Below are 26,579 nucleotides of genomic sequence, written 5' to 3'. Positions count from 1 at the left end.
CGTTCTAAAAGTGTGTTAGCATTATGCTATCGTGTCAAGTCAATTTGGTGTCCGAACATGTATTTTTCTCCATTATAGACATGTCTGGAAGTTGCATTTTGAGGAAATATCTCCCAGTCTGTAGCGTAGCTAGATGGGGTGCAAAGCACGAAGTTTTGCAGGAGCCTCACTGCACTATGAAAACGTCCCGTCCCCTTCCCCTTTGAGACATTCTGGGTTGCTAGAGCAAAACAGAGGTGTGGCCCGGGATGGCTCTGAAGGGGGGACGCGACGCTTGCACAGCGCAGTGAGGCTCCTTGAAAAACTTAGTGTTTGCACCCCTCTCGCTTTGCTACTGCTCCCAATTTCCATTGGAGCCAATTAACTGTCTAGCTTTCAGGCATAACAAAAGGATTAATGAACAGGAAGCCTATAATGTAAAGACTATAATTTTCAGAGCACCCAGAAGTCCTGGGTTCAAATGTCACCGTCATCATGAATTCACGCCCACATCTTCCATATAATAATAATAATAATAATAATAATAATAATAATAATAATAATAATAATAATAATAATAATAATAATAATAACAACCCCCTGGGGGCTGGGGATAAGAATAGGCCCTCAGTTTGGCTGTACTTGTCGTAAGAGGCGACTAAACAACCACCGGGTAGATGGGACTCGTCAGCCTGGGAAGGCAGCTCATCTGAGAGAAGGAAAACTCTGACCTCAAACCTCCACTGCCTTGTGGCTACATCCAGTTACGGAAAAGGCTTCAGGAGTCAACCTCGAGGCAAAATCCGGAGCCAGAGTCCCTGAGGCAGTTCATGGCTGAACACAGTCACGTTCAGGCAACTCCTGCGACGCCGCTGGAACCAACCGTATTGGCCTCTGCCTTTCCATTGGATCATTTCAGCAACGTGGAGAGGGGGGATTTGCTGCATGGGTAACAGCCTATCCTCCATACCTACTTTACCCAGGCTTCGCACACTGGAGAGGACACTCTGTTCCAGAACCAACATTCAGAGCGCGATACCATAGTCTGAATAATAATACAGGTATTTATATACCGCCTTTCATGTTCTTCAGATTTCTCCTCAGACTTTATTTCAAGGCGGTTTACACAGGCAGGCTATACTAAATCCCTATAGGGATTTTTACAATTGAAGAAGGTTCTGTCTTTCAAGAACTACAACATTTCAGATGGATCCTTTTATGATCTGGTATCACATTCTGGCCTCCAGTTTCCTCCCATGCAAGCTGACAATCCTTCATATCTCACTTGAAGGGCGGCCAAAGAGCAGATGGAAAAACTCGGCTTGGCTTGTCAGCTGCTTCAAGGTCTCACCGTTCACGGTGCCGGTAGCCTAGAACTGGCGACCTTCAGCTGTTATCTTCAAGCAAACGGAGGCTCTACCCTCTAGACCAGACCTCCTGCTCTAATCCAGAGGGACCTTATAGTTTGTTAGCTTTCTGCAAGGTGTGTTCATTTGCATGTCCTCTCACATGCCATCTGTTCAAAATATGCCCTCCTACTGTTTTACATTAACCAGGGACACCAAGCTCTAGTCAAGATAATACAACAGGCACAAATCAGACATTAAAAATGGTAACAGACAGAAAGGGGAGCCCGAGGGAGCCTTTCCCTCTCCCAGAACATTCTATAGCAGCCTTCAAGGTTGCTATTACTTTTGCAAAGAGGTTTCAATGGGATACCCCAGCATGAAGCTGCTGAATTGGTAGTGATTGGTAAATTTGGTCAGGAGTGGGTCACATCCAATTGGATCTTGCATTTATTGGCCCAGATCTTATATTCATTAACTGGACCCTACATTCATTTGTGCTGCATGAATATTGTGTTACACCTTCTGTGAACTTCTGCATTGCTTGACCTTCAGGTTTTACCTTGGAAGAACTTTTTCTTTCTTTCTGTACTCAAGTACACACATGCAGTCTTACCTGCTGAGGACATACTTTATATGGCAGGCAAAGAGGACTCTGGCCCACAAGAAGTTTATGCCCACACTTACTGCTGCGCTAAGTATTTTTATTGTTTTAAACCACAGAATCATAGAATCATTGAGTTGGAAGTCAATGGAGCCTGCCTTAGGCAGGAAATCCTCTTAGAGCATCTCCAACAGGTGCTTGTTGAGCCTCTGCTTGAATATCTCTAGTGAGGGAGAATCCACCACCTCTCTCGGCAATCTGTTCCACTGCCGAACCGCCCTGACCGTCAGGAATCTTTTCCTGATGTCTAATCGAAATCTCCTGTCTTGCAGTTTGCACCCATTGGTCCTAGTTCTACTTTCAGATACAACTGAGAATAAATTATTCTTCCATATGACAGCCCTTGAGGTATTTGAAGAGAGCTACATCCCCTCACAGCTTTCTCTTCTCCAGGCTGAACATGCCAAGTTCCCTCAACCTTTCCTAGGCTTAAACCTAAATTCTGCATCTGATCAATTTCAATGGTAGCATGATTGGTCCCTGGATGGGGAAGGGTTGATTGCTGTTGTCACAGTGATGCCCATCAATCCCTATCATTTTGCCCTTGTCAGGAATGAACTCCTCCTCTATAGAGCTGCAAGGTTTATAAGGGGCAGGTTGGTTGACAACCTTCAGTCTCGAAAGACTATGGTAGAAGCCTTCAGCACCCGGTATTCCCAGGCGGTCTCCCATCCAAGCACTAACCAGGCCTGACCCTGCTTAGCTTCCGAGATCAGACAAGACTGGGCATGTGCAGGGTAACTTCTGGAAAACAGAGGGTGCTTTTGAAAGTACCAGAACTATGCACCATTAATCCTATTGGCCCTAGAGCCAGCACTGAGCTCCAGAGCTACTACTGGGTGTCGTAAACATGCTGTAAAGTATGTCTATGGCACCCTCAGAGTAGGGAGTGTCGGTGCTGGGTCCAGCGTTGGGTGGAGGACACTGCGCGAGCTCTCGAAAGTAAGTCATACTGCCGGGTGGCAGTGCTGGTTTTCATGGCTGGTTCCAGGGTGGGGGAGAGTGGGGTGGAGGAGAAACTTGCCCGGGACGGGGGTGGGACCGGCATTGCCCTGCTCCACCAGATCCTATCCTCCGTGTTGGGCTGAACGGCCTGACATGGAGCCAACAAAATAGCTGTCACAGACCTGAGAAGCCCCAATGTGGGGCCTGGGTCTTTCCTTGGGGGAAGGGGAAGAAAATCCTTCACCCTGTCCTTTTCCTGGATTGGCACCACCTTGTTGGAGCTACTATCATATGGTATCTTGTACTCACATCTTTTTCAAGCCTATGAACATTAGTCAGGGGAGGTTCACGACTGTCTGAAAAGGATTTCAGTTGCCCCTGAAAACCAATTCCAGCCTTTGTTTTTACCTCTTTGCAGATGATAACAGCAGTTCTTGCTTTGTAAACTTCTGTTCAGAATTAGCAGCCTCATGGAGAATAATTAAAACCGTATTTGAGTGCAGACTGTTCACCCTTTCTTTTTTTGGTAAGTGGTCAGTATTCATTGAAATGACTCCGTTTACATGTGCAATTGTAAACTTGCTCCAAGAACCTTTGATGTGGCATCTAAATCGTGTGGGTTGTTGTTCCTGTTCCTTGTATGTATTTATATTCCACTTTGCATTCATAAAAGTGACTTACAAGATCAATGTCCCTCTGCATCTCCGTGTTTTGCAAATAAATTGTGGAGAAAGGCAACTTCTGGGATGAAAAGGAAAGTTTTGGCTTGCAACCCGATGCCTTTGCAGCTGTTCCAGCCTTCAGATGCTTGCGACGGCCTCTGGCATCATGTTTTCTGTAGTGCACATGCACAGAAATGATCCAGGATTGGACCCAGAGTCTCCAGGAATCTGCATCAATCTCCAGGTGAGTACTGAAAGCAATCCTGGGGATTTTCACACAGTCTTCAGACATCATATCATGTCAGGGGGAAAAAAAATCTCCAGGAATAGCTTCATGCACGGTATGGAAGGCCTTCTGGAAATATGACAGCAAGCCCTGGCAGCCACATCAAACAGCAGAGGAGGATGTAGGAGAGAGAGGAGAGGGGAGGTCAGGGAGGGAGAAGAAACAGAGATAGTTGGAGAAGCTCAATAGGGAACATGAGCAGAGAGCAGACCATTAAATTAAAAATAGGCATGCAGCAATAGCTGATACAATCCACTTTGCCCATGACTGACATATTATGTCGTTTCAGGAAGCAGCCTGTGATACCGGACAAGTACTTCAGCTATCACTATTTCCAGAACTGGAAATAGTAAAGAGTGACTAGGTTCAGTGGCTTCGCTCGAGAGGGTGCAAGGCACTAAGTTTTGCAGGCACCGGAACATGCCGTGCAAGTGGTCCCTTCCTTTCGGAGCCATTCTGGGTGGTGGGAGCAAAATGCAGGCGTTCCACCTCTGTTTTTCTCCCACTGCCCTGAATGGCTCCAAAGGGGAGGGGGGGTCTGCTCGCATGGTTCAGGTGCCTGCAAAACGTAGTGCTTTGCACCCCCTTTAGCTATGCCACTGACTAGGTTTCAAGGAGAGATGTTGGTCAGTTTGTTTATCCAGTTGGTAGGGTCATAGGGTAAAGCTTTCTCTGGATTGTCCCACTTCAGGCTTGTGTGTGTGTGTGTGTGTGTGTGTGTGTGTGTGTGTGTGTGTGTGTGTGAGAGAGAGAGAGAGAGAGAGAGAGAGAGAGAGAGAGACTGATATATTTGAATACTGCACAATGGGAGCGATGGTGCAGGAGTTCCCTGTATAGTGGCATCACATCATACACACATTTAGCTAATGCAAATGCATCTACACTAGCCTGGCAATCAGTTTAAATAGTGCAGGCTATTCCACCCACCATTTCACTCAGTGATTGTATGCCTGAAGTGAGTGGGAGACATGAATCTGCTGTACCTTCGTTTGGTCTTGGTTCCCACACCTCTCACATTGTGTGCTTTTAATTTTAATGAGACAGTACTCTTCTTCTTGCACAACATGGCCCCTAAATGCAAGTCATTTAAGGGGTTTTCAAGGGTTGGACCTCGGTATCCACAGGGATCACTGGACCCTCTACAGATACTGAACCCGCAGATACAGGCGTCCCCCACTCATTTGACAGGTTAGGGACCAGAGCTGTGGTGAAAAGCAGAAATGGTTGGAAAGCAAAACCTGGTCTTTTTTTTAGCTTACAGATGTCGTTTCAAATTTTTTTTTTAGCTAGCAAATTGCAAATAGCTTTTTTATCTTACAAGTTCCTGCTGTCACACAAAGATTTCTGCAAATGGACTCTCATTAATGCCTTTGGGCAGTGGTTTTCAAACTGGGGTGTCGCGACGCCCCAGCCTGAAGGCCCTGGCCTCTTTCCCCTTAAGGTGCAGGGGCAGGGGGGAGGCAAGGGCTGCAGGGACATGCAGGGCTGCAGAGCAAGCATTGAATGAATGACTTCCAAGTGTAATTGAAATGTGTTGAAAGAGCAGAACGTCGAAAGAATGTCAAAAAACGAACTGTCAGAAAGCAGGGGATACCTGTACTTAAGAACTGCGGGAGGCCACAGAGGCCTAGATTCGACTAGAAGTGGCCCTCCAGATGCAGGTTTGGAACCTGCATTGGGTCCAGTCTGGGAGTTCTGAACGTGCGGATGAGAAGGACCCACTGTGTATGCCATTTTTGTCTTACACGCTGACTTTAGAACCTAGCCCCCCACAGAAGATCCAACTGTACTGCCTGTAGAAAAACCGCACGTCAAGTAGCTGTGTTCACATTAGCCGTGAAACATGAGACTCTTTCACACAGATATGGGAGGAGCTGTAGCCAAGTGGGTGCTACTAGTAGATTCTGTGACTGCGTAAACTAGCCCTTCAAAAGGTTTTTGTCTTGGCCCAGAGGGCAGCAGGCAGTGCATTGAATATGGACCAGGGAGACACCAGTTCATTTGCCAGGAAGCACAGGGTAAAATGGGATGACCCCCCCCCCCCATGTACATGAAGGTGGAGGAAGTTAAGGGTAGAAATATGGCTACTCAATGAGTCTAAAAGAGTGATAAATGCCAGCTCAGTGGAGCTCAGATTAGGGACTTCTTTGCATTCAAAATGCAGAAGACTCTCCCAAGTGCTTAAAAAAAATTATTTGTACAAAGGAGTACACAGACTGAACTCTCAAAATCCTTACTCTAAAGCAGTCCCATGGACCTCAAGACAATTTTTCCAGTGCAAGCAATTTCCACTTAAAACTGGCAGCCCAGAGTGTGTTATTTCGGGCAAAATGTTGCACCCGCTATGAGGTAAATACATATTTAGGCCCTTTTACTTTACTCTGTGAATACAGGCTGGTGTGCATTTTAAGCTGTGCAAGTTTTGTGCCTATTGAGCTGTAATGCCTCTTTTGTCATGTACAGTCTTCTCACTGTCTGCCACTGAAACCATTATGTTAATTTGGTTGCCCACTGATGGATAGAAGCTGGCTTGAATGGGCTCACACTGGGAGTGTGCTCTGATCTACAGAATTCATCAAATAAAACAGGGAAAAAAAAGAATAGTCCAAGAAATTTTATTCTTGTGGCAGCTGACATTTCAACCTAATTATTATTCACACACACACTCACGGTCCATTATCCCCAAAGTAATTTGAGCATACTGTGCAAAATCAGAGAATAAAATTTGTGCTCAAAGAACCAGATGAGTGACTGAAGACGAGGTTGATGTTTTTTTACCCCCAAATGCATTAAGCGCAGTTAGGTACACAGTTCCAAGCAGAGTGACCAGCCGACTCAACTCAATAGAGGGCCCTCACTCCAGACTGCCCAACATTCGCACTGAGCTCCTTAACTAAAGGAGGTGCAAAGCACTAAGTTTTGCAGGGAGCCTCACCACAAATGACATATGCCTCCGTCTTGCTTCCATCACCGGGAATGGCTCCAAAGGGGAGGGGAAGGGTGCATGGTGCAGTGAGGCTCCCTGCAAAACTTAGTGCTTTGCCCCCCTTCTAGCTACGCCACTGATCAGCACTCAGACTCTTACAGGGAAGTTTGTGTGTGCAGCATGCTGCCGTCACCAATCTTTTTTTAAGGCTGCCCCTTAATCGTGACCCTGAGTCATCCCTGCAACTTAGGATAAGCTGGATTCTCCTGGCGTCAGACCGCTGTCATGTTTGGCTGCCTCCCTGCCAACCAGACCCAGAAGTTGAACTTCCTTCATCTCTCCTTTCTCCACTAAACTCACAGCTTCTTTTTTTCACAGCAAAGAATTTGGCAAGGTCCCTTAGCCCAGACGTGAAGGTTGTTCAAGCTGTGTCTGCTTTTCCGATAACATTGGGCTTCAGATCCAATGCAAACAGCCTTATGCTATCAATCCCCCAGGCTCGCTGTAGCAATAACAGCTTCTGCTTCCTTTCTGTGGGTTAGATGTACAACAGGAAGAGGAAAGCCTGTACCTTGGGACAGCAGCTCCAATCCAGGATGGACAGAAAAACACTGTATGCCTCTCTCGTTGCTTTTCTTGGGAGAAGCAGCTTCTACCTGGAACCTTACACCCAAGTCTGGTTTCAGTTAGAGGTCTAAAAGCGGAGGAGTGGGCTTTTGCCACATTGTTTCTATAAAGGATTCAAAGGATTCATTTATTAGTGTTCAGGATGTAATGTGTTTCTTCTGATGAGGCTGTCTCCTTGCAAGCTGGAGAACAGGTGATCATCTTTACTGTGCACTGTCATAATCCCCCCCCCCCAATACACACATAAGAACATAAGAACAGCCCCACTGGATCAGGCCATAGGCCCATCTAGTCCAGCTTCCTGTATCTCACAGCGGCCCACCAAATGCCCCAGGGAGCACACCAGACAACAAGAGACCTCATCCTGGTGCCCTCCCCTGCATCTGGCATTCTGACTTAACCCATTTCTAAAATCAGGAGGTTGCGCATACACATCATGACTTGTACCCCATAATGGATTTTTCCTCCAGAAACTTGTCCAATCCCCTTTTAAAGGCGTCTAGGCTAGATGCCAGCACCACATCCTGTGGCAAGGAGTTCCACAGACCGACCACACGCTGAGTAAAGAAATATTTTCTTTTGTCTGTCCTAACCCGCCCAACACTCAATTTTAGTGGATGTCCCCTGGTTCTGGTATTATGTGAGAGTGTAAAGAGCATCTCCCTATCCACTCTGTCCATTCCCTGCATAATTTTGTATGTCTCAATCATGTCCCCCCTCAAGCGTCTCTTTTCTAGGCTGAAGAGGCCCAAACGCCGTAGCCTTTCCTCATAAGGAAGCTGCCCCAGCCCCGTAATCATCTTAGTCGCTCTCTTTTGCACCTTTTCCATTTCCACTATGTCTTTTTTGAGATGCGGCGACCAGAACTGGACACAATACTCCAGGTGTGGCCTTACAATAGATTTGTACAACGACATTATAATACTAGCTGTTTTGTTCTCAATACCCTTCCTAATGATCCCAAGCATAGAATTGGCCTTCTTCACTGCCGCCGCACATTGGGTCGACACTTTCATCGACCTGTCCACCACCACCCCAAGATCTCTCTCCTGATCTGTCACAGACAGCTCAGAACCCATCAGCCTATATCTAAAGTTTTGATTTTTTGCCCCAATGTACATGACTTTACACTTACTGACATTGAAGCGCATCTGCCATTTTGCTGCCCATTCTGCCAGTCTGGAGAGATCCTTCTGGAGCTCCTCACAATCACTTCTGGTCTTTACCACTCGGAAAAGTTTGGTGTCGTCTGCAAACTTAGCCACTTCACTGCTCAACCCTGTCTCCAGGTCATTTATGAAGAGGTTGAAAAGCACCAGTCCCAGGACAGATCCTTGGGGCACACCGCTTTTCACCTCTCTCCATTGTGAAAATTGCCCATTGACACCCACTCTCTGCTTCCTGGCCTCCAACCAGTTCTCAATCCACGAGAGGACCTGTCCTCTAATTCCCTGACTGTGGAGTTTTTTCAGTACCCTTTGGTGAGGGACCGTGTCAAACGCCTTCTGAAAGTCCAGATATATAATGTCCACGGGTTCTCCCGCATCCACATGCCTGTTGACCTTATTTAAAAACACACATTGTGTTTACCAAGATGTGAGCATCAGCAAAAACCGAGAGGTGATTGGTTCTGAACTCTGCAGAATATACTGGCCGACATACTCAGGCTGAGCTAGTTCCACTCAGTTCTCTTTCAGCTGTGTTGTTCGGAACACAAGAATTGACATGCTGGATCAGTCTGTTTCCAACAGTAGTTAGTGAGAATGGAGTCAGCAAAGTACCTGGCATGTTGGTCTAGGGCAGTGATTTTCAACATTTTAATTCACGGTACACTGATCTCTATGGTCTTCTCTATGGCCTTCGTCTCTTGCGATGTCACTTCCAGCTTGTAATTTCCATCCTTCTGTCTATCGCTGAAGGGACAACCATGGCAATCAGCAATATAACTTAAGAAGGTAAGAAGAGCCCTGCTTGATCAGGCCAAAGGCCCATCTAATCCAGCTTCTTGTGGTCCACCAGATGCCTCAGGGAGCACCCAAGACCACAAGAGACTTGCAACCTGGTGCCCTCCCTTCAAAGCAATTAAAACAATAATGAAAATCCAAAACCAGAAGCTGCTCAGAAGATTGACCCACATCCCCTCTAGTCAAATCTCAGGCAATGCCAGCACCCCCTCCCACCATGATGAATGCAATGCATGGGCAGATTCATATGGGAGAAGGCCATGGGGCTTCCATTACAGACACCATTTCACTTCTAAGGGTGAATGATGACACTTTTGCCAACATGGAGAGATGGAGAGAAGCGGCTCCAAATTGGGTTCCTGGTATAAAATCTGCATACAGTACAAGGCAGTACAATCTCTCTGGTTACTTGCTGACAGATGAAAGCGTCTGCAAGAGTGTTAAAAAAAAACAAGGCAGCGCTCATTTGTTAGGGAGAATTCCACTAAACCTCCTCGGAAGTCTTGCCTTGCTGGCTGTCAAAGTGATAAAACCGCCACTTGCAGCCTTTCCCATGGAGACGCTAACAGTATTCGAAGTGTCAGGACTGTGTCAGAGGCTACTCTGTAAGCAGGGATTTATGTGCACAGACAGTCACTAGGCTGGCCAGCTCAGGCGCCCTTCCTTCAAAGCAAAGGACAAACTGCTAACTATGCTCAAATAGAAGGGCCATGAGGGTGTGTAGATTTTTCTTCATTAGAGCATGAGTGAGAGTTTCCTGTTCAAATCTGTTATCTTACTTTGTTACATTCATAGCCTAGAATGTAACTCCAGAAGCTCAGGGACATTAGGGGTAGAACATTCCGGGGATTTTCAACCTTTTTCGGCTCATGGCACACTGACAATTTACAAAAATTGTCAAAGCACACCTTCGGTTTTTTGACAATTGACACGGCACAGCATGCTGTTGGTGGTGGTGGGGGGGTCGCTCACATTCCCCAATGGCCCTACTAATAAATGACCCTCCCTCAAACTTCCACAGCACACCTGCAGACCATTCGCGGCGCATCAGTGTGCCATGGTACAGTGGTTGAAAATGGCTGGATTATTCCATTAGAAAAGAATAAAGCCAACATATTGGGACTTTATTATTGTGACTATCTTATTATGATATGCTTTTTATTATATTACCCTATGTTGTGACTTATTATCATTCATAATAATAATTATTTAAAAAGATATATTATTAATAAATTTTTGTATACCACTTTTCAACAAAAAGGATTTTCACAAAGTGGTTCACATAGCAAAACAAATCAATAAATGGTTCCCTGTCCCCAAAGGGCTCATGTTGTTAAAAAAAAATACAGAAGAGATACCAGTACGGGATGGCAAGCACCACGCTGGGATGAAGAGGGACAGTTGCTCTCCCCCTGCTAAACAGAAGAGTGCACCACTTTGAAAGGTACCTCTTTAGCAGGGGTTGCTAATTATTTAAAATTTACCTGTCAACTCAAATAATAGGGGTTCAGAGGCTGAAAACTTTTGGAGGTCTGTGTTAAGACCCCCGTCAGACAGCTGTATAAAACCCTGGGAATAGTCCATTTAGGTTAACCCACATCTGGCTGGGGCCTGACTGAGGCATCCTGCTGAACCAAGATGGAACAAACCAGGCCAGATGCATGCTAGGATGACCAGGCAGTGTCTGCTTCCCTTCTGATGCAGGTTTCTGGAAGACGACGAGCATTGCAGCTCTTAGAGGTCTCCAAAAGGCACTTTCAGTTTTCACTGAAAACCAGAAGTGCCTACTGGAGGCCTCCAAAAGGTCCTCTGAGGCCTTCTGAAGTGTGTGGAGGCAGCACATACCCTCCCTGGGCTTTAGAGGGTCTTCTGGAGTCTACCGATAGGCACTTCCAGTTTTTATCTTTAAGAGGCATTTTGGAGGCCTTTGAAAGACACTTCTGGCATCCAGAGGGAAGTTGCTAAAAATTTTTGTGCCCCCAGTTGCCAGATGCCTTGGCTACATCCCTCCAACCTGCCGCCAACGCTAGACACAATCATCTGTATCCTGCTTGCTTAAACGAGAAGCAGCAGAGATGGGCAAATCCAGTGCAGCTTGACTTGAGTCTCTGCCCCCTTTAACTCAAAAACGGGTCCTAACAGGCAGACTTTCCAAGTTGCCCAGAGTGTTTTGGCAACTCTAAAAAACTCGAGTCCCGAGTCTTTTCCATTAAAAAGTTAGCTGCGGCTCTGCAGAAAAAAAACAGAGCTGCTGCTGCAGTGTGTGTGTGTGTTGGAGTTCTCTTGAAACACTCCCCTGCTGTCCCGATCCCATCTGCAAACAAGGAGGGAGGGGTGGGACAGACTGCGTGAGAGTGGGGAGAAAAGTGGCAAGAGGGAGGAGGCACAGCAGCTGGGAGGCTTACCAATATGGACCCAATCTTTGCAGCTCTACTCAGAAATAGTCCCATTGAGGCTGGTCATTCAATGAGCATGCTGGAGCTGTGCCATTTCTCCAGGATGGCTAGGAACCGCCTCCTCCCCCCCCCTGCCTTCTTCCCTCACTTGTCCAGGGTAAAAACCTTCATTCAATGATCCTTGGTTCCTTCAGAGATGGACAAGAGAGCCTGCTCCTGCCTCCCTCCCCCTGCTTCCTGCTCCATGCAAAACCAAAACATTCCCTGCCTCCTGGTTGGAACTTCCCTGCTGCTCACTCAGTCTGAATGATAGCCCCATGAGGTCTTCCATGCCCCAAACAAAACAAGCAAGCACACCCAGACACAAAAAGACTCGCGTTTGCACACGTGGGGATTCCTTTCCCAGTCAGTGGCCTCAGACTCGAGTCAGCGCCGGAGTCATTGACACGCCTGACTCCAGTGGACACAAATCAGCAAAAAACACGTTTTTGCGACTCAGACTTGAATCACTTGACCCGAGTTCCCATACCTGAGAAGCAGATCATACCCCTCCTTACCGTAGTCCTCTTGTACTGCAGGACTTCCAGGTTTCATGGCAGTGCATAAAGAACATGGTAAGGGTTTTGGACTTTTTTTTTTGTAGCGCAGATGTGGCTGACCTAAGGCAGCATCACAGAGCATTCTGGGTCACACTGCCACCTGTGTTGTGGTTTCAGGCAATCAAACAGCTCTTGTCCTTCACTCCTCATCTGTAAAATGGGGAGGGGGAATCCCAGTGATTTATTCCACAGGATTTTTGGCAGGAACCCACCTATTATGACTGCACAGCACACACTGCAAATTTGCTGTCTAAATTTTTAAGAGGTAGGTAGCAAATAATTCCAAACAAATATCATGCCAGTTTTCACACGTAGATTATTTGCTCAATGACTTCTATGGCGGTGGAAAAACGTTAGCAAATGTGACTCAGAGCCCTCCTTTAATTAACGGCCCTGCTCAATCATTCAGTGCATGCCATGCTTAAATGGCTAGCGCTGCCGACAATCTATCCAGCAGGATCATATTGGAGAACATGACAAAACACACATTACCCGCCATGGGTGCTTTTAATGCTGCTTGCAGATATTTGGCTCAGAGCACAGTGTGGCCCTTGTGCCTAAACTCAGCAGCTGGGAACCATGGATGTGTGGCTGAGCTGCTTGGAGGGCACTGAGCATCACTCCAATTTGCTCAGTGGAAGAGCAGTGAGAGAATGCATACTTGACTAAATCAACTGCACTGGTCGCCTGTTTGCTTCCAGGCCTAATTCCAAAGGCTGTTTTCGACTCACCTTGCCCAAGGTACCATGTGGGGGAGCCATTCACCCTAAATCAGCCCACACACCAGTTGCAGGTGGTAATTTAAGTCCTGCTTTCAACTACCCTCTTAGAAGAGGCTAAGACGTCTGTGACTACAAGCAGGGCCTTAACGATTAGGGCCCCTAAGCTTGGCACCGGGCTACAAAATCATTAGTAAATCCAGAGCACCTGTAGTAAATCCAGAACACCTGTAGTAAATCCAGAGCTATAAATAGGTTTTATAAACAATCTGTTTGGAAAAGTAGGATGAGATTAATGGGGCAGGAAAAAACACTGTTTTAGGTTACACGAATTACTGAATTGGCCTCAATTTCGAGCAGCTGCAAGAATGCCATGTATATGGAGGACTTTACAATTTGATGGGGTTTTTTTTTCTCCTGTGTGGTTTCACATTAAATGAAGGCATGGTTAGTGTTACATACGCAAGCTGTGATGAGGCTGACGTTCCTTCTATCCCTTCTTTTTCTGCAAGGGGAGGAGATTTAAAGCCTCAGTTTATAGTTCAGGGAAAAACATAGCTTCCTGTTTCGTCCAAATGCAGGACACTATGGTTTGTTCATACTTTAGTTAGATAACAAACTAGGATAGCAAACCAGGATCAAACCATAGTCTGATACCTGGGTTTGTTAACTATGGTTTGCTCAAACAAGTTTCCCATTTGGAAACAAAATAGGAAACTGCAGTGTGTCTCAAACAGTATATGGGAGAATGAGAATTAAATCTTTCCATCTGCAAAGGAGGGATGAAGTCCTCCTTTGCAGATGAAGGCAAATTCAAAGATAACCTGACAACACAAAAATAAATGGTGGCTTCCTCCTATCTCATATCTGTACTATAGACTCTATAGCTGCAATTCTATGTACAGAAGGAGTCCCTCTATGGTCAAAATTGGAATTGCTTCTGAGTGAATGTGCATAAGATCGGTTAACCTGATTTAACCATCGTTTTCTCTTTCCAGGGACTCTTGGAAATTAGGCCTACAGTGTTTAGTTGTTTAACGGATGCATGTGTTAAAACTTATACAATTGAGTCAGATTTATGTAATCTAATGATAGTTCCAATGAATGGTGCTAGATGTGAATGATATATTAAAAGGGTTCATTCTCATCAAACTGGATTCTTTGGGGGGGATAAGAACAACTTGGGGTGGTGGTGGACAGTTCGATGAAAGTGTTGACCCAATGCGCGGCGGCAGTAAAGAAGGCTAATTCCATGCTTGGGATCATTGGGAAAGGCATTGAGAATAAGACAGCTAATACCGTAATGCCATTGTACAAATCGATGGTTAGGCCACACCTGGAGTATTGCGTGCAGTTCTGGTCGCCACATCTCAAAAATGATACAGTGGAGATGGAAAAGGTGCAAAAAAGAGCAACAAAAATGAATGCTGGGCTGCGGCACCTTCCCTATGAGGAAAGGCTATAGCGTTTGGGCCTCTTCAGCCTAGAAAAGAGACGCCTGAGGGGGGACATGATTGAGACATACAAAATTATGCAAGGGATGGACAGAGTGGATAGAGAGATGCTCTTTTCCCTCTTGCATAACACCAGAACCAGGGGACATCCACAAAAGCTGAGTGTTGGGAGAGTAAGGACAGGCAGAAGAAAATATTTCTTTACCCAGCATGTGGTTGGTTTGTGGAACTCTTTGCCCCAAGAAGTAGTTATGGCATCTTGCCTGGATGCCTTTAAGAGGGGATTGGACAAATTTCTGCAGGAAACGTTCATCACAGGTTACAAGTCTTGGTAGGTATGCGCATGGTAGAGGTAGGCTGCCTCTGATTGCCAGATGCAGGGGAGGGCACCAGGACGCAGGTTGTGCCTGTTGTCTTGTGTGCTCCCTGGGGTATTTGGTGGGCCACTGTGAGATACAAGAAGCTGGACTAGATGGGCCTTTGGCCTGATCCAGTGGGGATCCAATATCAATGTTTGTAGTTCAGAAACATGCTCTTTGCACTGCGATCCTAAGTACATTCCTTGATAACAAGTTCCATTGAAATGAAGTTATCATTGTACTGTGTTAAAGGATTCAAAAACTGATACACATCTGCAGTGCGTGTAGGAGTGCCAGCTTTTGAGATACACATTTCTGGAGGACGAAAGCAAGCTGGGTGAACTCCTTGGATGAAGAGCGTAATAAAATGTAATACATTAAAAATGATGTGTGCGTGCGTGTGTGTGTGTGTAATTAATAATTTGTTTAGAAGAGCTGGGATGTATAAAATATATTGGTCACATTATGAAAATAAAACTTCTCATTAAGGAGGAACTGAAACATTTTGAGCAACAGAAAAGTCTGACATTTCTAAAATGAAGTCCAGTGAATTCCACAGGGTACTAGGCACATAATGAGATTCGGCCGCCTGTTGAACAGCCTCTTGTTCGAACTGCGCATTTTTATTGGTGCCCTGGGGAGGTTTATTGAGTTTCGACTTCCAGTAAAAGGCCTGTGTTTTCAGAGTGTCTTTCTTATGCTGGTCTTACAGGTCTGTCTCAAGCAGATGCAACTATTAAACCATATAATTTGCTTACTTAGATTTTTGCACTCTAGTCAAAAAAGAAGTCAATTAAAAGATACAAATCGAACAAAATGAAAAACATTTTGTGAATCGAACAAAATGAAAAGCACAAAACCTCAGGACAAGACAAGACAGCAAGCTTAATGGCGTTTCTTGCTCTTCAGTCAGCAAAACAAACACAGTTAACTTTTTCCCCCCTTTATTTATTTACTTCAGTTCAAACACTTCAAGTTATTTTCTTCAGTTCCTCAGTTCGGTCCCATCTTACAAAAACAAGGTGGTTATCAATAGCGTTTAATACAAGGTTTTGGGGCAGCAACCCATGAAACTCTGTGGGGCACTTCAGTTATTCTGAAAAGAAAAAGTTCCTATAAATGGGCGGAAACAAATTAATTTTTATGCCCATACATATGGCATGAATAAATACAGATTTACAGATCTATGTGAGCAAATGTATCTTCTTATATGTTGACAGGGATAAATCATGCACGTAGATTGTGCATTAAAGCTGTGAAAGAGACTGCACGTGCAGTCAGGTATTTGGATGCCTCCGCCAGCCTGGGCGGGACAAGGGCAAGGATTCCTAGTGAAAGGTCCTTACTGTTGGTCCTTACTGACCAACAGGGTTCCCAGAGGTGGGAATGGCGTGGCTACAGATGATCCCCCAAAGTAGAGTCATAGGTGGGGCCTCAGAGTCTAGATGGCGGAAAGGGGGTTGCTTCACTGAGCTCCTTCGCCATCCAGTGGGACCCTGTTGGCTTCACTGGAGAAGAAATCAGAGCCTGAGCGTGGCTTGACTACCCTGCCTCAGCTGTTCAGCCACCACTAGCCAGCCTCATCATCAGCACCCATCATCAGCACCCAGATTCCTCTTGAAGGCTCTGGTTGACTCTCACCTTTCCTGCCCTTCCCCTCTTTGCCCTGGTGTCTGCCTGACCTGCGACTAAGATGATTGCTGGGCTGGGGCACCTTCCTTATGAGGAAAGGCTACGGCGTTTGGGCCTCTTCAGCCTAGAAAGGAGACGCCTGAGGGGGGACATGATTGAGACATACAAAATTATGCAGAGGATGGACAGAGTGGATAGGGAGATGCTTTTTACACTCTCACATAATACCAGAACCAGGGGACATCCACTAAAATTGAGCGTTGGGCGGGTTAGGACAGACAAAAGAAAATATTTCTGTACTCAGCGTGTGGTCGGTCTGTGGAACTCCTTGCCACAGGATGTGGTGCTGGCGTCTACCCTAGACGCCTTTAAAAGGGGATTGGACAAGTTTCTGGAGGAAAAATCCATTACGGGGTACAAGCCATGATGTGTATGCGCAACCTCCTGATTTTAGAAATGGGTTATGTCAGAATGCCAGATACAAGGGAGGGCACCAGGATGAGGTCTCTTGTTATCTGTTGTGCTCCCTGGGGCATTTGGTGGGCTGCTGTGAGATACAGGAAGCTGGACTAGATGGGCCTATGGCCTGATCCAGTGGGGCTGTTCTTATGTTCTTAACTACAATTCCCAGGAGGCCTTGCAGGTCTCTTGTTATCTGGTGTGCTCCCTGGGGCATTTGGTGGGCCGCTGTGAGATACAGGAAGCTGGACTAGATGGGCCTATGGCCTGATCCAGTGGGGCTGTTCTTATGTTCTTAACTACAATTCCCAGGAGGCCTTGCAGGTCTCTTGTTATCTGGTGTGCTCCCTGGGGCATTTGGTGGGCCGCTGTGAGATACAGGAAGCTGGACTAGATGGGCCTATGGCCTGATCCAGTGGGGCTGTTCTTATGTTCTTATGGTGTGTGATGGGGGTGGATGGAACAAAACAGGGAGGGCAGGAATGACAGATTTTTTGGGTGTGGAGGGGAGCTGGTGGGGTGGAATGGGAGAAGGAAGGGCTGGATTTTGGTGGCACTGGCATGCACCAAATCCTAACTCCTTACCTTGTCCCATTCCCTCTCCTTTACTCTCCTCTGATTTGAGTCAGCAAAATATCTGGTGCGGATCTGAGGAGATTCTCTGTCATAGTGGAGGCTTGCTCCAGAGGCCTCAAGACTGCCCCCACCCCACAGGCTAAAGCATGTGGAGTAGATAAGGCTGAGAATTAGGTCTCCCAGTGAGCTTCATTGCTAAGCTAGGAGTTGAATGAGCTCTCCCTGGTCTCGGTTCAACATTCTGTCCCCTACAGCACACTGGCTTCTCTTTTAATGGATGCCCACTGGAGGTGCCATAGCTAGCGGGGGTGCAAAGCACTAAGTTTTGCAGGGAGCCTCACCACAGCATGCAAGGGGCCCCTCCCTCTCGCCTTCAGAGCAAAGTGTTCCACTCAGTTTTTCTCCCCCTGCCTAGAATGGCTCCAAAGAGTAGGGGGAGGGGCGGCTTGTATGCTGTGGTGAGGCTTCCTGCAAAACTTAGTGTTTTGCACCCCCTCTAGCTACACCATCATGCACTGGTTATTTAGGGATGGTTGGGATTTGTTCTGTGTTTTGCTGTTTATTCATGCACGGCCCCATACATATTCTTTTTGGTGGGTAGCTTGGAATGCTACACTCTTGGAAACGAGCACCATTTTTATGCACAGTATGAACCACAATGGAGCATGATTATATCTGGCACCAACAAAACTATTGCACGGATTTCTCTAATTCAAACCAGTTGTTGCTTTGCTGAATCAAAGTTCACTTGAGAGCGTCCAAACTGCATCACGTCTTGGATTGCTTCGTTTGGTACGTAGGCCATTTCTGAAATAGCTGCCTGGTATGGGCTGCCTGGTAGGCGCTGCTATGGATTTCTAAATATATCCCCCTTCTCTTATTTTTTCCTGCGTTGTTCACATACACATTAAAGTGTTGAGTCCATATGGAACAAGTATTCATAATAGCTTTGTCCTTCACCCAAAGAATTAAATTCACTTTCTGAAATCTCAAGACAAATTCATAAGAACATAAGAACAGCCCCACTGGATCAGGCCATAGGCCCATCTAGTCCAGCTTCCTGTATCTCACAGCGGCCCACCAAATGCCCCAGGGAGCACACCTGATAACAAGAGACCTGCAAGGCCTCCTGGGAATTGTAGTTAAGAACATAAGAACAGCCCCACTGGTTCAGGCCATAGGCCCATCTAGTCCAGCTTCCTGTATCTCACAGCGGCCCACCAAATGCCCCAGGGAGCACACCTGATAACAAGAGACCTGCAAGGCCTCCTGGGAATTGTAGTTAAGAACATAAGAACAGCCCCACTGGTTCAGGCCAAAGGCCCATCTAGTCCAGCTTCCTGTATCTCACAGCGGCCCACCAAATGCCCCAGGGAGCACACCAGATAACAAGAGACCTCATCCTGGTGCCCTCCCTTGCATCTGGCATTCTGACATAACCCATTTCTAAAATCAGGAGGTTGCGCATACACATCATGGCTTGTACCCCGTAATGGATTTTTCCATGTTCCATGTTCCTTTCCAAAATTCCATGTTCCTTTCAAATTTCAGTGAATCTTGGCTTCAGTGTTCTACCAAGGACATCCCAGATCAAGAAAAGAAAGAGATTCTGGTCTGGCATCTTACCCAATTACCTTCTATCCATTATTCCTGGGTAAGCAAAGCCCTCAACCCAGATGAGGTCAAATGTATTCAGTGGGTTCATTATCATCAGCAGTGTCTCAAGCAACATTTCAGCCTCCTCATCTGTGGTCTGCTTCAGGGTCCTGCATGTCTTGAGTTTCTGCACAGTGGAAAACATCCCCTGCATCTCCATAAGGAAGAGATCTTGAGGCTGCCTGACTCTGGCCGGAGATAACAACTCTGGCCAAATAAGGGGCATTGTGGGAGCTCTTTCACTCTGTGGAACTCAGGATTGTCACTCAATGGAAGAGCATCTGCTTTGCATGCAGAAGACCTCAGGTTCAGCCTCTGCCCTCTTCCAGGAAAGGCTGGGAAAGGGCCTCTGTCGGAAAACACAGACAGACAGTCCTGACCTAGATGGGCAAATGGCTTGACCTGGTACAAGGCAGCCGCATACAATCAACTCCTGATTTTTCCCCCCTTCCTCAAAAAGCGGCTGGGGGGGGGAATTTGGATTAGGACCTCAGTGCAGGAGGAAAAGGACTTAACTCTGTACTCCTGTGCCACTAACCAGGTTTTGTTTCCTTTCCCCAGACAAATTTTGCTGATCTCAATGAAATTCTTTTAGGTTCCCTACAGATGAGTGGGGCTCTTAGCACTCACCATGAATTTTACACTGGGCAGGATTCAGTGGTAGGTCTACTGGCTGCCTACATGCAATGCACTGGCAGTTGTGGATGAGGAACCTTGACAGATGGGCTCAGGTTACTTCCTCCCAGCAACACCACCCGTCTCACAACCAGAACCAGCACTGCTGCTCTTTAGCCCAGGTGGCCTGAGGAACCAACAAGGTGCCTGGCTCACTCTAACTTCTGCTCCAGGTTTCAGTCCTCATCCTGAGCAATTTGTCTGGGTACATGTGTATATTTATTTTTTATACCTATACTCCACATGATCTCAAAGAAGCTTACAGCAGTTTACCTATGGTTCTGGGATTGTCTCCCATCTGATATTTTAACACTTTTGCCCACAAACAGCTTCTGTAATGGATGATGGGCGGATCCCAAAGGATCTCCTCTATGGGGAACTCGTGCAAGGAAAGCGCCCTACAGGTAGACCACAGCTGCGATACAAGGACATCTGCAAGAGGGATCTGAAGGCCTTAGGAGTGGACCTCCACAAGTGGGAAACCCTGGCCTCTGAGCGGCCCGCTTGGAGGCAGGCTGTGCAGCATGGCCTTTCCCAGTTTGAAGAGACACTTGGCCAACAGTCTGAGGCAAAGAGGCAGAGAAGGAAGCCCCATAGCCAGGGAGACAGACCAGGGACAGACTGCACTTGCTCCCGGTGTGGAAGGGATTGTCACTCCCGGATTGGCCTTTTCAGCCACACTAGACGCTGTGCCAGAACCACCTTTCAGAGCGCGATACCACAGTCTTTCGAGACTGAAGGTTGCCAATACAAAAAAAAAAAAATCTTGTCCATACTTATGTAGTCATCCTTATGTTTACAAGACAAAAACATGCTAAAACAGCTTTGAGACAATAAAATCCATGATGTAGCGTAACAGCGAGTGAAACATGGATTCACAAGAACACCATTCATAGAGCCTCAGAACTACCAATTCTATAATGCAGCATGTCAGTAAATGTAAATGCACATGTACAACATTTTGGCATCCTTCACTGGAAATGGAGAACTTGGTATTTTTAATCGCAAGGCACCAGTAAAAGCAGTCAGAAGGAGACAGATCAATTTTCTGAAGAAGTGCACTGCTCAGGGCTGATAAGAGAGATTGACAAAGAGAATTCTTCCCAAAGATTTTGTTTTTGCACATCCTTGAAAAGTTCAAAGGTTAACTGGTTTGGGAACAGATTGGTGTTGATTTTGCTGGTGTTGATTTTTGGGAAGCAGACTTGCTTTGCAGTCTAATTAAATGCAATCTCATCAACACACTAACACATGAAGTGACTTTATCCTGCCTCAGACCAATGATTCATTGGTGCACTTCGGCATCAGCTCTGTACGGCTGCAAGCAGGGATCTTTCCCAGGGCTGCCTGACATTTTTTCAATTCGAGATGCCAAGGCCGAAACCTGTTTCTTCATACCAGCGCAATCTGTGTAAACGGCACAGCTTCATTTGTGTTCCCTTCTAATTACAAACAGCAACATTTTAACTGAAATTTAAATTTCATTTACGTAACATGCCAAACACTAATGAGGGTCTGGTGAGGTTGTGATGCAGCCACATGGACCAATCCCATTGCAAAGAAGCAACTCTTGCTGCAGGTAACAAAGAGATGATGCTGGATAGATGGTACCCACCTCTCCTTGTAGCCCGCAGCCACTGCAGTGTCAATTCTCTTCTCAACCATGCACGTCACCATAGTGCTGTCTCCAGCTGCCTGCACATACGTGTTGTGTGAATGGCCCTACATGTGTTCATCTTAAACTCGGGTACTAGACCTAGTCCCAAAGGAGGGTAACAGTTTTGGGCACTGCTGTATGCATGTGTGCATCAACCATCTGTGTACACTTAGGGCACAATCCTTTCCAGCACTGGCATAGTGGTGCCAATGGGACGTGTGCTGCATCCTGCAGTTGGGTGTCACTCACAGAGGCCTCCTCAAAGTAAGGGAATGTTTGTTCCTTTACCTCGGAGCTGCATTGCCCTTATGACAGTGCTGGAAAATGGGTTAGGTTTGCAGCCTTACTCAGATCTGTGTGCATGGTGTGCAGCAAGGGTGATTCAGGGGGCTGCTGAAAGCACAGCATGCAACACTGCTGAGTCAGACCTTTGGCCCATCTCAATCAGTACTCAAGTCTGCCTTCAATGCCTGGCAGCAGCTCTCCAGAGTCCTCAAGGTCTTTCCTAGCCCTTACCTAGAGAAGCTGCCAGGGTCTGAACCTGGGATTTTCTGCCTGCAACACAGGTGCAGCATCTCATCTTTGGGTCTCTCCCAGGGAGATACAGCAGGTTTCATATATTAGCAGCTATTTCCATTTCCTAAGCCTTCACTAGTCAACTAACGATCTAGTTCTCTATTGCAGTTTTTAATTGGCATTTATTGACGGAGACTGCTTTGTTAGGTGTTCTGAACTTGTTTCAACAAGCAAAGGCAGGATATAACTCTTAAAAACAAACAAAATATTATGATAGCCTGGGATTCTCAGAAACAGAGGCTGCCAAGTTTTACATAAGAACATAAGAACAGCCCCACTGGATCAGGCCATAGGCCCATCTAGTCCAGCTTCCTGTATCTCACAGCGGCCCACCAAATGCCCCAGGGAGCACACCAGATAACAAGAGACCTCGTCCTGGTGCTCTCCCCTACATCTGGCATTCTGACTTAACCCATTCCTAAAATCAGGAGGTTGCGCATACACATCATGGCTTGTACCCCATAATGGATTTTTCCTCCAGAAACTCGTCCAATCCCCTTTTAAAGGCGTCTAGGCTAGACGCCAGCACCACATCCTGTGGCAAGGAGTTCCACAGACCGACCACGCGCTGAGTAAAGAAATATTTTCTTTTGTCTGTCCTAACCCGCCCAACACTCAATTTTAGTGGATGTCCCCTGGTTCTGGTATTATGTGAGAGTGTAAAGAGCATCTCCCTATCCACTCTGTCCATCCCCTGCATAATTTTGTATGTCTCAATCATGTCCCCCCTCAAGCGTCTCTTTTCTAGGCTGAAGAGGCCCAAACGCCGTAGCCTTTCCTCATAAGGAAGGTGCCCCAGCCCCGTAATCAGCTTAGTCGCTCTCTTTTGCACCTTTTCCATTTCCACTATGTCTTTTTTGAGATGCGGCGACCAGAACTGGACACAATACTCCAGGTGTGGCCTTACCATCGATTTGTACAACGGCATTATAATATTAGCCGTTTTGTTCTCAATACCCTTCCTAATGATCCCAAGCATAGAATTGGCCTTCTTCACTGCCGCCGCACATTGGGTCGACACTTTCATCGACCTGTCCACCACCACCCCAAGATCTCTCTCCTGATCTGTCACAGACAGCTCAGAACCCATCAGCCTATATCTAAAGTTTTGATTTTTTGCCCCAATGTGCATGACTTTACACTTACTGACATTGAAGCGCATCTGCCATTTTGCTGCCCATTCTGCCAGTCTGGAGAGATCCTTCTGGAGCTCCTCACAATCACTTCTGGTCTTTACCACTCGGAAAAGTTTGGTGTCGTCTGCAAACTTAGCCACTTCACTGCTCAACCCTGTCTCCAGGTCATTTATGAAGAGGTTGAAAAGCACCGGTCCCAGGACAGATCCTTGGGGCACACCGCTTTTCACCTCTCTCCATTGTGAAAATTGCCCATTGACACCCACTCTCTGCTTCCTGGCCTCCAACCAGTTCTCAATCCACGAGAGGACCTGTCCTCTAATTCCCTGACTGTGGAGTTTTTTCAGTAGCCTTTGGTGAGGGACCGTGTCAAATGCCTTCTGAAAGTCCAGATATATAATGTCCACGGGTTCTCCCGCATCCACATGCCTGTTGACCTTTTCAAAGAATTCTAACAGGTTTGTTAGGCAAGACTTACCCTTACAGAAGCCATGCTGACTCTCCCTCAGCAAGGCCTGTTCGTCTATGTGTTTTGAGATCCTATCTTTGATGAGGCATTCCACCATCTTACCCGGTATGGATGTTAGGCTGACCGGCCTATAGTTTCCCGGGTCCCCCCTCTTTCCCTTTTTAAAAATAGGCGTGACATTTGCTATCCTCCAATCTTCTGGTACCGTGGCTGTTTTGAGGGACAAGTTGCATACCTTAGTCAAGAGATCTGCAACTTCATTCTTCAATTCCTTAATAACCCTTGGGTGTATGCCATCAGGGCCCGGTGACTTATTGATCTTTAATTTATCAATGAGGTCTGAAACATCTTCTCTTTTAACCTCTATCTGACTTAACTCCTCGGTCAGGAGGGGCCGTTCGGGCAGCGGTATCTGCCCGAGGTCTTCAGCCGTGAAGACAGATGCAAAGAACTCATTTAATTTCTCTGCCATCTCTAAGTCTCCTTTTATCTCCCCTTTCCCTCCCTCACCATCCAGAGGGCCAACCGCTTCTCTGGCGGGTTTCCTGCTTCTAACATATTTGAAGAAGCTTTTATTATTCCCCTTAATGTTGCTGGCCATGCGTTCCTCATAGTCTCGCTTGGCCTCCCCTATCACCTTCTTACATTTCTTTTGCCACAGTTTATGTTCCTTTTTATTCTCTTCATTAGGGCAAGACTTCCATTTACGGAAGGAAGCTTCCTTGCCCTTCACAGCCTCTCTAACTTGGCTGGTTAGCCATGCGGGCACTCTCCTGGATTTAGTGGAACCCTTCTTTCTTTGCGGTATACACCTCTGCTGGGCCTCTATTACTGTTGTTTTAAGCAGCCTCCATGCACTCTGGAGAGACTGGACTCTTTTTACCCTCCCTTTCAACCTCCTTCTAACCAGCCTCCTCATTTGAGGGAAGTCCGCCCGTCGGAAGTCAAGGGTTTTTGTTAGAGATTTGCTTGGTATTCTTCCCCCAACGTGCACATCAAAACGGATCGCAGCATGATCACTGTTCCCCAATGGCTCAGTAACGTTTACATCTCTAACCAGGTCCTGCGTACCGCACAAAATTAAATCCAGAGTCACCTGTCCTCTGGTGGGCTCCTTGACTAGCTGATCTAAGCCACAGTCATTCAGCACGTCAAGAAATCCGGTTTCCTTATCGTGACCAGAACACAAATTGACCCAGTCAATATGAGGATAATTGAAGTCCCCCATGATTACAACCCTGTCCTTCCTTGTCACCTCCCTGATCTGTTTCCTCATTTCAAGGTCCCCATCAGATTTCTGGTCTGGAGGACGATAGCACGCCCCCAGTATTACATTGCTGCACAAGCCTGGTAATTTAACCCACAGAGATTCTACGGTGGAGTCGGACCCACCTTCAATCTCTACTTTGCTGGATTCTATCCCTTCCTTAACATAAAGGGCCACCCCACCTCCAACACGCCCCTGCCTGTCCCTCCTGTAGAGTTTATAGCCCGGGATTGCGGTATCCCACTGATTCTCCGCATTCCACCAGGTTTCCGTTATGCCCACTATGTCAATATTTTCCCTTGTCACCAGACATTCCAGTTCTCCCACCTTTGCTCGTAGACTTCGGGCATTCGCATAAAAGCATTTATACACGGAATGCCCCAGGATGGGCTGCTTATTCGCTCCTTTGTCCCCGCATCCTCTCATTGTGCCAAACCGTCTATCACATCCCATCACCCTACCTTTCCCAAGTTTTGGAACGAAGATCGGTGGTATGTTCTTGGTATGATCGGTGGTAACTTCTTGGTATGTTGATTCCCAGGCCACAGAACAGCTTTGTGGGGAATCAGAGGGCATTTCTGTTTTCAGAAGGTGAGTACAACTGCGTGAAAAAAGTGAGATGACACCATCCATTATGCTTCTTAGAGGGTGAAGGAAAACCAGGAGAAGGCCCTGTAGCTACTGGACTTTCTTGCCCATAGTGACACCTACCAGCTGAAAGAAGAACTACGGCTTTTGTCTGTAGTTGAGTTGAATGCCACATTAGAAGGAGGCTAGCAGGACTAGCCAGTCCAGGAAAGAAGCTAACTGCTTGGCAGCTCTCCTCGGGCACGAACGAACTGCATCCTGCTCCTGGCCTGGAGCCCACTTAATGTCTCCTTTAATTAGAGCATTCACTAGGCAATGGCCTCTGCTCAGAACATGTTTGATGTACCCTATTCCCTACTTATACACCCACAGAAATCTGGACACAATCTTCCCTCGTGGCTCTGCTCCAAGGTACTGGAATTATATTATTCCACGCTTTGCAATCTTCCCTGGGAGTCTCTTGCCTTTGGTTTGGCAACACACAGCAGGGCTTGTCTGCAAACCCCCCACTTTCCCTTCAAATATTCAAGCTATGCCCTTTTCTCCTAAGACCTTGCCTCCGTCTTTCTTAAACATAGCATGCTTGTGATTACCTACAAATGTCTTTGGTTCCCACTTGGGCTTCCTGATTAGAAAATACTACCTTTACTTAAAAACATGAGATGGGAGTGCTGAGGGTTTCCTTGTCTGATTTAGTGGAGCAACATCCTGTATGGGTCTGGAAAGATAGTTTCGCTTCCTTGACATTATCTAGTTGTTTTTAGGTGCTTAGTTCATTCTTACGGGAGCTGAGTGCAAGGCTATGCTTTGGCTGGTCATTTATGACTATGGCTCCAGATAAAACCCACCCCACTGTAAAGCGATTAAACACCAAAGCAACAAAACACATGGTGTGTGCTAATGGTTCATGGTGCTTGGAATTGAGAAACCACAACTGCACTGGGCCAGGAAGTGAAGCTCAC

Source organism: Tiliqua scincoides, chromosome 1 (assembly GCF_035046505.1).
Source record: "Tiliqua scincoides isolate rTilSci1 chromosome 1, rTilSci1.hap2, whole genome shotgun sequence".
In the NCBI taxonomy this organism is placed as follows: domain Eukaryota; kingdom Metazoa; phylum Chordata; class Lepidosauria; order Squamata; family Scincidae; genus Tiliqua; species Tiliqua scincoides.
This window is presented reverse-complemented; position numbering follows the sequence as displayed.